Raw genomic sequence first — 17019 nt, forward strand, 5'->3', positions numbered from 1 at the left:
CCTAGATCCCTGCCATCCAGTTAGTCAGTGCACCCACAGTCCGACTAGGATTCACAGTTGTATTAAAGGGGTTGTGCCAAATTTTAACGCTATCCGACAGGATGGTGGGATGGGACCCTCAGTATCGGTAGTGGTCCCATCAGCAGTACATCATCTTTAAAAGGGTTCTCCGGGAATTAAGAAAACAAAAATACGTAAATATGACTTTATTATAAATATATTCCCAAATACCTTTCATTAGTTATAGTGGCTCGTTTTCTCTGGGGAGCAATCAGGGGAAATAAAATGGCTGCCGTCCTATTAGTGCATACAAAACCTGTCCTAAATCACACAGGAAGAGAAGTTTCTTCAGAGCACTGAGCTAAAGAGCTGCCTCATCCTCCTCTCTGCTCTGCTTGTCAAGGATTATGGTCCTAAATACAGTTTAGAGGGGTATTCCTATCACAGACAATGGAGGCATATCGCTAGGAGCATTAATACCGCACACAACCTGTAGATGGTTTAGTGCTTTTTTTTGGAAGACCCATTGTACTACAATACAGTGCACCTGAGTAGGGCTGAAACGATTACTTGATTGAATCGAGTAAATCGACACAAAAAATCCTCAATGCAAATTTTTTTGCATCGCAGATTCATTTGTGTCACATGACCACAGAGCAGGAGTGAAGCGCTTGCTATTACTCCAGCTCCGTGGTCTCCCGCTGGCTCGCAATACTCACCTTTCCAGCAGGGGGCCTCCGGACACTCCATAGCACATCCATGGTCCTGCGCTGCACTGACCTCCGGACATATGCACGCCATGAACTGACGCGCTGTGTGACGTCAGGCCCAGAGCAGCGCGGAACGATGGAGTGTCGGCGGCGCCCCTGCTGGAAAGGTAAGTTGGTGCGACTAAGGCCGGGCGCCCTGAGTGCACAGTGTCATAGCAACCAATGATGCTGTGCACTCCGGGTGTCAGGGGGAAATGATTTCACAAGGGGGGGGGGGGGGGGGGGGGGGGGGGGGGGGTAGAGCTGAAGGCACTGGGGGAACGGGGCTGATGGCACTGGGGGGAACTAAGGATGTTGGGGACTGATGGCAGGGGGTCTGATGAGTTTTTATAAATTAGAGTACTCGATTAATCGTAAAAAAATTATTGATAGAATTACGACTGCTAAAATAATCGTTAGCTGCAGCCCTACACCTCAGTCATAACAAAGGGCGACTTCGTGGTTAGCACTGGTGCCTTACAGCACCCTGGGTTTGCATCCAACCAAGGGCAACATCTGAATGGAGTTTTTGGCAACCTGCACACAGGTGTGCGCTGTCTTACAGAAATTCTGCACAAATTCCACAAGTTACTTGCGGTTTTGCAGCAGATCTCACCCTTGCATTGAAAAAGGTGAAACCAGCACAAAGAATTGACCTGCTGTGGAGTTCAAAATTCACACGGCAGGTCAATTTCTGCATGGAAAGAAAAAGTAAAGGCTACATGAGATTTGTCTAATCTCATACACATTGCTGGTGCCGTATGACCATGAGAAGAAGTGTCTAATCCAGAATGTGTGCCGGGAGCCTTTATGTCCTCCCTGTGTTCGTGGCTTTGCCCCGGCTACTCGGGTTTCCTATCACACTCTAAAGGCATACTGATAGGGAACCGAACCCGAGGTTGGTAAAAGGGTTTTAACAGTAGAAATTCATTTCTGAAATTATTACCCGAAGTCTCGCAAGACTTCGGGAAGTAATAACTTTGGCTCATCGGAGCCAATACATTCTAATACTGTGCAGAACGCTCGCTCCGTACAGTATTCTAACAAACTTTTATGCAAATCGACTTCGGATGTTTCATCCGAAGTCCATTCGCTCATCCCTAATTGTGAGCTCCACTCGGGACAGCGAGTGATAAGCTCTTAAAAAAAAAAATTAAAAAAATGCAGTGGAATATGTCAGCGCTATATAAGAAAATAATTAAATAATAGGGAATACAGAAACTAGGAGATTTTTCCCCCTGAAAAAGGACTATTGATGGTCTGCGCGGTCAGTGATTGTGAGCCAAAACCAGGAACGAGTCAAAAAACAATCTTTCCCTTAGGGCTCATTCAGACGGCAGTATGCTGTTCGCAAAAATGCAGATCCATTTTTTTTCTGCGGACAGTTCAGATGACATTCTATATTTTTGCAGACCCATAGACTTCAATGAGGCCACGTCCTGATTTTCACTGAGAAGTATAGGACACGTTTTATTTGTTTTTCAGAGTCGTAGAAAGGAAGAAAAGGGCCCCATCGAAGTGAGTAAGTTTGCTTCTAATCCGTGAAAAAACAGATCCACATTTTTGCGAACAGCATACGGCTGTCTGAATAAGCCCTATACCTTATGTCTGTGTGGCCTCCACTCCTGGTCTTGGCTCACAGTCAGTGATGGAAATCACTGACCAAACATTGACTGTGTGAAAGTGACCTTATTGTTTAGTTCTTACAGCAAATGTTACAAAGACTGGGCGTGATTACTTGTATATCGTAGGTTCAAACTCTTGTTCCAGACAATCTGCCTGTGTAAAGGTGCCGCAGATCACCCGCTGACCAAGCAAAACGCTCCTTCATCGGGTGAAATGATCTTGCATGCGGACACCTCAATCATTTCTGGGCAGATTGTACTGTGAACGGTGATCAGGGGCACATTTACTATAGTGCCCACACCTGTTTTTAGTTTAAAAAAAAAAAAGCTGTTTTAGTGTACTTTCACACTAGAGGCAAGACGGATCCGAAAGTCGGACATGCAGTACTTTTAGTCCGGCGGCCTCTCGCAGTGCACTGCCGGAGCTTCGCCCCCCGTCCCCATTATAGTCAAAGGGGACGGAGCGGCAGTCCGGCGAAATAGCGGCAGGACATATCCGACAGGGTAAACAGCCTGTCGGATCCGTCCTGCCTCTTGTGTGAAAGTACCCTTAAACAGTCTTATTTTTTTAGTGGAATTTACTACTAAAGTTGTTTTCTATAGGGAAGACTATCAGGGGTCTCCATGAAAGAATTAGGGAACACCTAAATTCCCTGTCCACAGGGAAGGGCTGTTTGCGTTTGATTAACCATGTGAGGGAGGAGCATGCAGGCAATAGCTCCACTCTTAGCTTTGCTGGCATAGAAGTATTACAGAGCTTACCACAGGGGGGCGACAGGCAGAAGGAACTCCTCAGACGAGAGAGATTCTTCGCTCAAATGCAATGGGACCCCTGGGGTTAAACGATAAAATAGATATGGGAATTTTCCTATAGGGACCCGTTTGCTCCCACTAATATACTGCAGGTATGATCACATAATTATGGTACTGTCTTTAATGTTTGTTTTATTGCTTATCTTTCAGATGTGACGCGGCTTACTCTGACGCACAGGGGCAGGCGCCGGATCGGTGCAGTACCTGCTGGGCGCAGGAAATTCCGCGTCACAGACTGATTGTTTTAAAAGAGCAGGTGAATTGAGCACTTTGATTACGGGCCAGAGGAAGCACTTCGGTGTGAAACGGCCGTCGCCCATTCAGCTGGTTACACTGCTGTACATGTCGTCTGCTGTCCACCGCCAATAAAGAGAAGTTTATATCAGCGCATCAGGGTGAGTGCCGTCCGCTCTATCTACATTTGTTCATGCATCTCTGTTGATGTAACTTGAAGGAATGCCTGGACAGAGCACCGCCAGCTAGCGCTTGGATTGTGCAGACTTTCCTGACTCACCCCCATTGACGTACCATCGCTACAAGAAACAGGGGTCTGTTCATTGAGCCGCAGTGCCACTCCGTCCCTCTTTTCTCCTTCAGTTCATTTACTACTAAAGTTGTGCCTATTTTGGAGGCTTTTGCACCTCATTCGCCTATTTAGATTTTTTTTTGACTAATTCAGAAGTTTTCTAACTTTTGCGCCTTTTCTTCCATCCTATTTATGTAGGTGTGCTTTTTTTGTGCCTGAATTTGTCACAAAAAAAAACAGTTTAATTTCTACTCCAGGGCTGGCGTACTTTTATCCGACCGTTGTCAGTGGTGAAGTGCGACTTTTTTTTTTTGCATTAAAAGTCGCACTTTCCGGGAGACTTTTCTCCGCACAAACGCAACTATTTCATGAACAAATAAATTAGACCAGTCTAAGTGAATATGAACCTGTCCTACTGAAAAACAACCACCAGAGGTCAGACTAATAACAATACGTCTAGTGTAATAAATCAACCGCTGTGCGACTATTAATAAACAATCGGCAAAAGAAAGAGATGAAATACGCCAGTCTAATTTTACTCCTAAAAACAGAAGAGCTTGATAAATGAGCCCCAATGATTCTGTATGGGGACGAGTGATAACAGCAGTCATTGCTTGTTCCCATACAGTGGAGGAGATCTCTGCATGTGAATACAGCTCTTCACCTCCACTAACAAGCAGCCACTTATCTAGAAGGAATGCCTGTGGACGAGCAACTGCATACAACACAATGATTGCCATGTGCAAATGTACTCAACCACCACTCATTTAGGGTCCATTCACACGTCCGTAGTGTATTGCGGATCCGCAATACACCCGGCACCCCCCATAGAACTGCCTATTCTTGTCTGCCATTGCGGACAAGAATAGGACATGTTCTATTTTTTTGCTGAGCCGCGGCCTGGAAGTTTGGGGCCGCGTTCCGGAAATGCAGAGAGCACATAGTGTGCTCTCCGCATCTATTCCTGCCCCATTGAGAATTAATGGGTCCGCACCCGTTCCCGATATTGCGGAACGGATGCAGACGTGTGAATGGACCCTTACAGGCAGATTATCTTTGAGTGTAAAAAGACCTTCAGAAGCCAAACGGGACGGGACCATGTTCACAGTATCTGCGGGGATTTGTCCAGTAATGATTCGTGTTTGGATAATCTACACAATACCATTACAAACACTAAATGGCAGACGAGTATGGAATCCCGAGTGCACCCCCCTGGGGACAAGCACACGTCCCAATTTCAGGGTTTATACTGAGGAATACGCTGAGATACGCGACTCCCAGTACACAATACTGACTGCATTACGGAGTAAATCATGGCTGTGTACTTTTCACGTATTGCTGACCTACAGTGCACACAGTCCTGCGCAGGAGGAGACCTCTACGGATACACACGGCTAACAAGCTCATAAAGGTCTGAAAATCAGTCTGACAGCAGGATTAATTCCTAATAGACATCTATGGCTACTCCTCCAATGTTTGGTAATCCACATTAATGAAAGTAGGCCAACACACCAAGGTCAGAACGTAAGCTGGAGTTTTATTAGCAAACGCCACATGTGGTCAAACTGCAAGTGTCGGTATCAGGTTTTATAGGTCTGAGTTGTTATACGGGTTACACCAAGCTTCTGTGTAGACTGCCTGGTTCAGACAGGCCTTACATACTGTACTTTATCAAATCAAAACTATTAATTTGATATTGTTTTATATTTTTATATTGTCATAATTCAGCCATTTTCCGGATCCCCCAGCTCCACTGCTGTACTCTCTGTATCCTAGAATACATCAGCTCAGTTAGCACTGGACTCTGATGTTGCGCTTTGCTGAAGGAATCTGCGTTGTCACCACAGTAGGACTGTGCACCCCGACTGGTTTTTATGGGGTGCGGTATATGTGCAGGGTGCATTAATTGTACTTTTGGCGGCTCACCTTACTTATTTCATAAGCATTTGAAGGCAATATAGCAGTATGCAATCAATCTGGGTATAAATGTATATGGAGGAAGTTATTCGAAAAGGCAAAAAAAAAAAAAAAATTAAATCTTTGTCATTATTCGAAGCAAGTTCCAACAGTTGTTATGGTCTTCATAAACCACTGGTGTAATCTGGACACAAGTGATACATGTGAACCCAACATTAGGGTACTTTCACACTAGCGTTTTTCTTTGCCGGCACAGAGTTCCGTCCTAGGAGCTCTATACTGGAAAAGAACTGATCAGTTTTATCCCCATGCATTCTGAATGGAGAGTAATCCGTTCAGGATGCATCAGGATGTCTTCAGTTCAGTCTTTTTGACTGATCAAGCAAAAGAGAAAACCGCAGCATGCTACGGCTTTATCTCCAGCCAAAAAAACTGAAGACTTGACTGAATGCCGGATCCGGCAAAAAAAGGTGAAAAAAATAAATGCCAGATCCGTTTTACCGGATGAGACCAGAAAGACGGATCCGGCATTTCAAAGCATTTTTCTGACTGATCAGGGATTTTTCAGACTGATCAGGATCCTGATCAGTCTTACAAATGCCATCAGTTGGCATACGTTTTGCTGGATCCGGCAGGCAGTTCCAGCGACGGAACTACTTTCCGGATCACTCTGCCCCAAATGGGGAAGTAGCCTAAGGCCTTATTCACACGTCAGTGATTTGCATCAGTGATTCGGAGCCAAAACCAGGAGCAGACCTCTCCCTTAGGCCTCTTTCACACGATCGTTTTTGTTTGCTGTATTATTGCCGGGTAGCTTGCACCTGCGATTTGTCTCAGGAGGTGCTGTTCCGTTTTTTGGAGAATATATAACACATATACATATATATATATATATATATATTTTATCCAAAGGATGAGGCAGCACTCCAATTAAAGTGAAAAAAGTGGATCCTTTATTCCCCTCTGTGCAACGTTTCAACCGTCTCAATGCGGTCTCTCAAGCTTAAGAAAGACCGCATTGAGACGGTTGAAACGTTGCACAGAGGGGAATAAAGGATCCACTTTTTTCACTTTAATTGGAGTGCTGCCTCATCCTTTGGATACTATATTCATCTATAGCCGTCTGAGCCTGCGGCTGAGAGGACTTGCACCCGCAGTTTTGGTCTTGTGTTGCTGTGATTCTTTTTTGATATATATATCATATACGGAAATGAATCCATATGTCTTCCGTATCCGTTCCGTTTTTGCGGATCCATTTATTGAAAATGTTATGTCCAGCCCAATTTTTTTCTATGTAATTACCGTATATGCCATACGGAAAAACTGACCGAAAAAACGGAAACACAACATAAATAAAAAATTGGAACAACAGATACGTGAAAAACAGACTGCAAAACACTGAAAAACCTATATGGTCATGTGAAAGAGGCCTTACTCGTACCTCATCTCTATATATCTAAATATATAACTCAGCTGCTTTTGTTTTGCGATTCTGGGTTTGTGGCAACTTGGAGCCTTTCAGTTCAATGCAGTACTACTACACAGCAATGTTTGCTTGTGCGATGGGCATTGCTGCCCAGGATCACCACTGTGTAGGCGAGATGTTAGTTATGAGATAGTGAATCTCACTGAAGTACAGATGTAACATTTGGCCACCTCAGTTTTCCACCACTGCAACAATCACACTATATCCCAATTCACACCTTGAACATTGCTGCAATTCTTTGTCACCTCATTTGTGAATGGATTCAAATGAGGAAAGAAAAGGTTTGAGATTAGGAAAGTCTTTCAATTCTATCCAAGGCTGCACGAAAACCACACGATGACCTCGAACTTGTATAACCAGCGTCGGTTTCTACAATACTGAAGTGATTTCATCCTTATAAAGGCTTTAGTAGCAGGGCAGTGACAAGCAGACGCCGTCATCTACCAGGCTTTATCTCCCAGAGATTCTCTCAGTGATTCATCAGTCTTCCGGGAAATTATTCAAGTCACTGGCATGGTGGGTACATGTGACCAGCCAGGAATTCTGTTATCATCAGTGCGGGTTTACCGTCACAGAATCCCAGGTACAGAAAGGAAGCAGATGCCTCTGCAGCTATACCGACCAGGGATACAGGGGCCAAAACCAGCCACAAAGATTTACTGTTAGATGGACAGGTCACATTTGCAGTAAGTTTTTAGCATAATTTCCAATGTGTTACTTTTGCAGTTCAAGCTGAACACAGACATCATGAAAGCAACCTCAATGAAAGCTGACAGGGCCGCTAGCAACTGGAGAGGCCGAGTGTCAAGTCTAAAAACATATATGCTCCGCGCTGTCCAGAGGCTGAAGAGGAACATCAAACGGCATCCAGATGACAGCATGGACACAAAGTGCTGAGCCATAGCTTTATACCTCATCAGCATGGAGCTTAGAGACAGTCAGTAGTAGTGCGTCCCAGGGGCCACATGCTCCCCGCTATGCCATTCTGTGTGGCCCCAGCAAGCTGGACATAGAATTGTCTGTGTGTGGTTAACAGAGACTAATGGTCCACTATGTACAGGTGAAACTCGAAAAATTAGAATATCGTGCAAAGTTCATTTATTTCAGTAATGCAACTAAGGCCTAGTTCACACGATCGTTTTTTTTTTGCGAGTGTACGGGCCGTTTTTTTGTGTTCTGTATACGGTCCGTATACGGAGCCATTCATTTCAATAGTTCCGCATTAAAAACGGAATGTGTTCCTTAAGCATTCCGTTTCCATATTTCCGTTCTGTTGAAAGATAGAACATGTCCTATTATTGCCCGCAATTCACGTTTCGTGGCTCCATTCAAGTCAATGGGTCCGCAAAAAAAACGGAACACATACGGAAATGCATCCGTATGTCTTCCGTATCCGTTCCGTTTTTGCTGAACCATCTATTTGAAAATGTTATGGCCAGCCCAATTTTTTCTATGTAATTACTGTATACTGTATGTGGCATATGGAAAAACGGACCGTAAAAACAGAAAGGAAACTAAACACAACGGAAACAAAAAACGGAACTGATCCGTGAAAAACGGACCGCAATAAACTATAAAAGCCATACGTTCGTGTGAACTAGGCCTTAAAAGGTGAAACTAACATATAAGATAGACTCATTACATGCACAGCGAGATAGTTCAAGCCTTTATTTGTTATAATTTGGATGATTATGGCTTATAGCTTATGAAACCCCAAAGTCACAATCTCAGGTCCCCTTTGCTCAGGGGGTATGGATTAATTAGATGACTAGAGTGTGACACTTCGAGCCTAGAATATTGAACCTTTTCATAAAATTAGAATATTGTGAAACCTGTCGTCACTTACTAAGCCTATTTATCCTCTCACTTTTCTATAAATACATTAATAATGATATCAAAATGAATTCTGAACAAACTATCAGTTCAAAGAAAAACCTAAATGTTCCCACCATATAAGTAAATGCACCTTAGAGGAGTCCCGTCTCCTCCATGCTTCAGAGACGAGTCCAGCGTTCTGAGTCCAGCCACGCCCACAAACGAATAAGACACACCCTCTACGATTGCTCGTCTCCACCCCTTCTCTTCCAAGTCTCACAGCTGCACAGTATACATTATATGATCAGTGTGAGATGAAGAGCGAATATCTAGAATATAGTGCTATATCTTCGTATTCGCAAACATTCTAGACTGGTTCTGCACATGCGCAGGAGGAGGGTAGGATCTTTAGATTCTGTCACTCAACGGGAGGTGGGGTTAGGAATGGGAAGTGATGAGGTAAGCATTTAATTTACATAACTTGAAAAAAGCTAAAGTGGACTGTAAAAGAAGTACTTGGAGGTGTTTAAAATAAAAAAAACCCTGTTATGATTAGGGTGGGGGAGAACTATCTTGGTATGTGGACGATTCTTATGGTTAAAAACCGGTGACAGGTTCCCTTTAAGTTGCATTACTGAAATAAATGAATCTATAAATGGAGAGAGCCTCACGCAAGGTGTCCTTTCTGATTGGGAAAGAAGGGGACGCTCATTCTACCAAGTGGAGGGAGTGCTAGAAGAGGAACCTGCACATGTCAGACATTTATGGCGCATGTTTTTTATATGCTATACATGATTATGTCCTTTTTAGTTTTACTGTTTCAGTTTGACAGTATGGTCCCTCAGATCAGAAAAGGCTGTGCACCCCTGGTGTAGGATACATGAGAATGGAAAGACTCTAGCCGCGTCACTGAAGACTGGCCCAGTGTGAACAACCTGAAGCAGGATAGTAGAAGGGTTCCCCTTAAGTGCAGCCATCAGCTTCCTAGGAGTCAAGACCTGGAGCAGTAGACAATATAACAATATTCAGTATATCATAATGTCCACACGTACTTTCTGGATGATGCCAACTCCTTCCACGCCTGCCATTTATTCCATTTCCAGAGTCTGTAACGTTCAGCCGCTTGTTTTCCCACCTGAAATTCCTCTTGGCAGCGTGCCTAATATTTCATCTACACATCACTGAGCAAACCAGAATGACAAAGAAAGATGTGCTCACTTGTAACGTGAAAGAGAACCTACAGGACAAGATCCCAGGAGAACCTTACACAATATTACATTAACCACATTTCAGAAGCGCAGATCTGCGGCACGAGACCAAATACGTTCTAAATTCTAATTAAAAGGAGGCCTGAAATGTTCTGTCAGCGGTATAACCATAGCCAAAAGGATTAGACAAATGTGGGCCGAACCCACCAAGTTTCACAAGACCATCTGATGTGTAGTGAGGTGACCTGACTCTTTAACGGCAGATGTCAATCATTTGTTCTCAAGGGAAATACACCACCACCAAGGCCGAGGTTTATTTCCTTCCAGCGCGTGCACGGGGGAAATAGCCGTCTCATGTAACATCTATCTACAGCTAGGTGTGTCACTAGATCGTTTAATTGTGCTGGAATCCATGGCGGAGGCTCCTGCAGGGCTGCACATAGTCTATGGTGTATGGCCACATTTACCCTAGATATATAGTGAAGCAGACTTAGGAGTAGTGGCACAGCAAATTGGAATTGAGCATATGCTATGGATCTTCCCAGACCGGTCTCCTACTGCACTGCAAACCACGAAATCCACAGACATCAAATCATTGTTGCAGCGTAGATTTGATACAATGTACACAGTAAAGTCACATTATTATGACCATCAGCTAATATCCAGAGTAAGGGCTCATGCACACCACCGTATGTATTTTGGGTGCTGCAGAACACGAATCCGCAAAAAATACGGACGACATCCTTGTGCATTTTGTGGAACGGAACAGCTGGCCCCTAATAGAACGTAATGCGGACAATAATAGGACATGTTCTATTTTTTTGTGGAACGGACAAATACGAAGCAGAATGCACACAGAGCCATTTCCATTTTTTTGGCCCCATTGAAGTGAATGGTCCCACATACAGGCTGCAAAAAACGGACAGACACTGCTGTGTGCAGCATGGACAGCAGGTAGATGGGCTGGGAGAGACTCAGGAAGGTCCTGGTAGGTTGTCACAGGTATCTGGAGCCATGCTGACTGCAGTGCATCCCACAGCTGCTGGAGGGTGCGTGGGGGAGGATCCAAAGAGCGAACACCACGATCAAGGTGGTCCCACAGGTGCTCACTTAGGTTCATGTCTGAGGAATTAGGGGCCAGGGTAGTATTGTAAAGCCTTGGCCATGCTCTTCCAACCAATGAAACTTCATTAGCAGAGGTGCAGTGCCCGTCCATCTGCTTTGGAGCCTCATGCGCAGTAAGATTCACTAGCCCCTGGTTCATTATGGTGGAGAGAAGCTCCACTGTGACATGTCTGTCCTCTCTAGTACACATTCATAGACAATGTTCACCTCTCACATCAATGGCTCGTGGTGCTCTGCAGTGTCCACATCATCTGTCCACTCACGCTACACTTTCACCACAGCAGCGCATAGAACAGTTCACAAACTGCGCCATTTCAGAAATGCTGCTACCTTGGTCTGAAAGCCAATAATCATGCCATTTTAAAACTCTGATAAATCACCCCTTTTACCCCCGACAGCGGTGAGGGCTGTGTGCAGACAGCCTATCACACACCTTACGTACCTACAAGCCAGCTCACGGGACGTGACCTTCTTCATGAGCTACGCACTTCCGATGTTGAAATTAAGAAGTGGTCATAATAATCCGACTCGACCGGCAGTACAATGGCGCCTCAGCTGTCTCATGAGCATGAAGTTAACCCTTGTTCTCACAATTTGGTTAGACTAAATAAAAATTGTATCTAAGGCCTCGTGCACACAACCATATGTTTGATCCGCATTTTTTGCTGATGTAGACCCATTAATTTCAATGGGACCCGCAAAAGAAGCCGACAGCAAAACCTGTGCTGTTCGCATCTGTATGTCCGTTCCACAAAAAAAGATTTGTGGACAATGACAGGACATTTCTGCTGGAGTTGAAAATGAAATGGCGGCATGCCCTCGGCTGGTAACCGTGTTTTGCAGACCACAAAACAGACACAGTCGTGTGCACAAGCCCTAAGGGCTCATGCACACTAATGTATTTTCTTTCCGTGTCCCTTCCGTTTTTTTTGCGGACCGTAGGCAGAACCATTCACGTCAATGGGTCCGCAAAAAAAACAAACAAAAAACAAACAAAGTTGTTCTGTGTGCATTCCGTTTTTCCGTATATCTGCATTTCCATTCCGCAAAAAAAATAAAACATATCCTATCATTGTCCGCATTACGGACAGGGATAGTACTGTTCTATGAAGGGCCAGCTGTTCCGTTCCGCAAAATACGGAATGCACATAGATGTCATCCGTATTTTTTGTGTATTTGTTTTTTGCGGATCACAAAATACATACGGTCGTGTGCATGAGCCCTAAAGCAGAGAAGTCGTTACATGACAGTGACCTTCAGCTTTTACAATGGTAAGGGATTAAGGCGCAGTGCATTAGAGACTTGATTTACAACAGGAGAAGCCATCTAAACACACGTGTAGCTGGAGATATGCTCAGATCCTTGGGCAGGTTTATTCCAGAATGTAAATAGGTCTCTCCTGAGGAATGCAGCAGAAGTATGTTATGTAACTCATTTAACAGATCCCAAATCAAATATTTCCTGTCAGTAATCCATTCCCGAGCTGCCTGCGCTTGTGTCCGCTCATGTTACTGTTATTAATGTAAAGTGATGCACGCTGCACCCGTTTCTCTGACCACGCAGAGCCTTTATTCTGCGACACGGATGTGTCCCAGGTACATGATCTTCTCATCCAGATGAAACTTGTGTGTGGTATAACACACTGACCCATACATGTCTGTTACTTCCTGTGTGCCCTATGCAAGAATGAATTACTTCCTGTGTGCCCTATGCAAGGATCTCCTATTTGTGGACTTAAAACGTGCAGAACCATGAAGGAGAGTTTGGCTGTACGCAGCTAAGGCTACTTTCACACTAGCGTTTTCCCTTTCCAGTATTGAGATCAGTCATAGGATCTCAATAACGGGGGGAAAACGCTTCCGTTTTGTCCCCATTCATTGTCAGAGGGGACAAAACTGAGCTGAAGGGAACGGAGCGCAGCAGAATGCATTCCGTTCCGTTTCCTTGCCTTCCCATGACGCACACAAAAGTGCTGCAAGCAGCGTCCTGGGATGCGGAGCAAGATGTGTCATGGCCATATACATAATACAGCATTTCTTCAAGCATTTTTGGATGTCAGAACTGACAAGCTGCCTCAGTCCCTCATCTTTCCACTTGTTCTAGCAATGAAGGTCATCTCCCACATTCCTGCAGAAGATTAAAACTACAAGCCTGCAGTGACACCACACTAAAAACAGCCCCCTGTCATCCAAAAACTAACTTACTACTGAAGAGGTGGAGTGGAAACTAGGAAAGTAACGTGCCGACAAAAGAGACGCACTCGTCAGGCAGAATCCGATTACAGGTCCCAAAATGTCTGTCAGTCTAAGGCTGGGTTCACATCAGGCTTTTGCCCTACTTTTAACGTATACGTTAGGAAAAAATAAAAAAATATAAAAAGATTCAGAACCTTCGTACTCTACACTTTTCCATACACAGTAATATATACGTTCCTTTACAATGGAACCACCGTGAGACAATAGTCAGAGGCATCCGTTTAAACTTTTATACATACATTATATATTGTACATGTTAAACGCAAGATAAAAATGTGTGATGTGAACCCAGCCTAAGGGCTCATGCACACGGTCGTAGCCGTTTTTGCGGTCTGTAAATTACGGATTCGTAAAACACGGATACCAGATGTGTGCAGTGCACTGTGCATTTTGCAGAACAGCCGGCCCCTTATAGAACAGTCCTTGTCCATAATGCAGACAAGAATAGGACATGTTCTATCATTTTTCGGACGGCCTGCAATGGGCGTGCGGATAGCACACGGAGTGCTGTCCACATCTTTTGCAGCCCCATTGAAGTGAAAGGGTCCGCATCCGAGCCGCCAAAACTACGGCCGTGTGCATGAGGGCATTAAAATTGCCGCATTGACAGATCCATTCTGCGCATGCGCAGACCTTTAAAAAATAAAATACCGGATCCATTTTTTTCCGGATCACACCGGAGAGATGGATCCGGTATTGCAATGCATTTGTGAGACGGATCCACATCCGGATCGGTCTACAAATGGTTTCCGTTTGCATACAGATTGCCTGATCCAGCAACACAAGTGTGAAAGTACCCTTAGTATGGCCTCATGCACACGACCGTTCCGTTTTTTGGGGTCCGCAAACCGCGGATCTGCAAAAAAAAGGAAGCCTCCCGTGTTGCCTTCCGCAATTTGCAGAACGGAAGCCGGCAATATAAATGCCTATTCTTGTCCGCAAAGCGTGGACAAGAATAGGACAGGTTATTTTTTTTAGCGGGGCCGCGGAATGGACCCATTCACATTGAAGTGAATGGGTGCGGCTCGGATACGGACTCAAACATTGATCGTGTGCATGAGGCCTATGTCCAAGGTTTTTCACTGACCATCTGTCTGTTCAGGAAAAATCGCAGCAAGTTCTATTTTCATCCGTCTCTCACAGGACTCATTCAAGTCAATGAGGGAGATTTATCAAAAGTGGTATAAAGAAAACTGGCTTAGTTGCCCATAGAAACCAATCAGATTTCACTTTTTTTCATTTTTCAGAGCTCCTTTGATAAGTGAAATGTGGAATCTGATTGGTTGCTATGGGGACTAAGCCAGTTTTCCTTTAGACCTGCCCTTACACCTCTGCCCCAATGGGTCAGTGAAAACAAACTGAACCACGGTGAAGGACTGTCCGTTTACCACTGAGTGTTACTGGAGTAACTGGACATTCACAGAAAACTCGACTGAACTGAAGCAAAACTGAGGGAAAAATCTGCAGATTTCCAGTGAAAGAACAGAAAATGGTTCAGTAACGCATGTCTGAGGGAGGAGGGCTCTGTTCACATTCACAATAGGTATTTATGTGCTCTGATCTGTTACAGAAGTGACAGATCTGTTTTCTGATCCCCATTGACTTTAATGGGTTACATCATTCTGTCGGGAATCCCAGCATTTTCCCAGACGCAGCATGTCCAGGTCTATTTTGCCAAAGAGCAATCAGAAGCGGACCAATAAGTGAGGCAGGAATAACAAGGCACATACAGTAGACTGCAGACTAAAATTCAGAAAATGTATACAAGTTTTATTAAAAATTGTCAAAAATAGAAAGCCAACGCAGAGTTAGAAGGCTTGAACGCTGGAATAACACAAAATTGTTAATTCAGTCCCAGATCCCCAATAAGGTCAGGGGAAATGGGTATTAACAAAATAGCAACAACCATTAGGACCAAGTTATATAAGTGTATATAAGCACCCCCCCCCCCCCCCCAATAATGCTGTATAAAATAGTAACCACGAGGACAAAGTTAGATAAGTGTATACAAGCCCCGCCCTCCAATAATACAGTATCAAATAGTAACAACATGGGCACAATTCTATCAATGTATACAAAACAACTAATCGGGTTTGGATTGCTGTATCCGATTCGTTTGAAAACCTCATTACCAATAGTAATGAAATGTTTGGGCTCGAGGTCTTTCCGAACTTGCAGCAAATATGGTGAGATTTGCCTCATCGCATGTCTGACGTGACACTTTGTTTATTCACATAAATGACAGTATCAAACTCCGAACCTGAACTTGGCTTCGTTAATAGGGCAGGGAGCAGAGTCGGGTTCTGATACAGCGATCCAAACCCGATTCGCTCAGCTTTAAAGGCAACCACCCAATAATGCAATATCAAATAGTAACCACAACAAGGTCAAAGTTATAAAAGTCTATACAATACACCTCCAATAATGACAAAGTCAACGGTTGTCAATGGAAAGAAAAGAAATGCTAATCACCACCAAAAAAGGTCTTGTTCTTCTTGCAGGTACGGGTGGGAGAGGGGACCCAGCATGACCCTGCTCAATCAGGTATAGTTCAAGCTTTTATCACATTTTATAAAACTAAAGCAAGTGTCAGTAGTCCACAGCAACCAAAGCTTGGCTTTCAAATACTCCAACTTATAAGAAGTAATGATAGCGGACATCGCCTGATGTGTACAAGGTGGAGGTCGCAACCAAATGGCAAATTAGAAGTTAGACTTGATGAGTGCAGACATTTCATTGACTATATATCATCAGCAGCACATCACATTTCACTTGATGGGGCTGAGCTGAGCCTAGCCTATGTGACTGGCCTAGGAAGAGGCCTAAGGCAGGGGTCCTGGGAGTCTGATCCCCCCGATCAGATATTGACCACTTATCCTGAGGATAGCCCATTTCTGCTTTATTTGCAGGCACAATATATGACTATAAAGACACCAGTGATAGGAGGTCGCTTTCTGAGAATAGAAAAACCATCTTTCTCTAGGTGATAATGCTATAGCTAAGGCTACTTTCACACTGGCGTTTTGGCTTTCCGTTTGTGAGATCCGTTCAGGGTTCTCACAAGCGGTCCAAAACGGATCAGTTTTGCCCTAATGCATTCTGAATGGAAAAGGATCCGCTCAGAAAGCATCAGTTCAGTCTCCATTCCGCTCTGGAGGCGGACACCAAAATGCTGCTTGCAGCGTTTTGGGGTCCGCCTGACGAAACTGAGCCAAACTGATCCGTCCCCCATTGACTTGCAATGGTGTTCAAGACGGATCCGTCATGGCTATAGAAGACATAATACAACCGGATCCGGGATGCATGCGGTTGTATTATTTTAACGGAAGCATTTTTGCAGATCCGCAAAAAAAGCTAATGTGAAAGTAGCCTTAGTGAGAAGTGCTCAGCATGTTGAGATCCTATATAAATCCCAGAAAACCCCTTTAAGGGTACTTTCACACTAGCCTTATTCTTTTCCGGCACAGAGTTCCGTCCTAGGGGCTCAATACCGGAAAATA

At 44.3% G+C, this 17019-nt stretch overlaps 1 protein-coding gene across 7 annotated transcripts in view; it reads right to left on the reverse strand.

Moving 5' to 3' along the window:
• The window catches only part of TJP1 (tight junction protein 1), a 247209-nt gene that overhangs the window by 82827 nt on the left and 147363 nt on the right, over nt 1-17019 (reverse strand). The gene's annotated exons all lie outside the window — the stretch shown is intronic.

This window comes from Bufo bufo, chromosome 1 (assembly GCF_905171765.1).
Source record: "Bufo bufo chromosome 1, aBufBuf1.1, whole genome shotgun sequence".
NCBI classification, from domain to species: domain Eukaryota; kingdom Metazoa; phylum Chordata; class Amphibia; order Anura; family Bufonidae; genus Bufo; species Bufo bufo.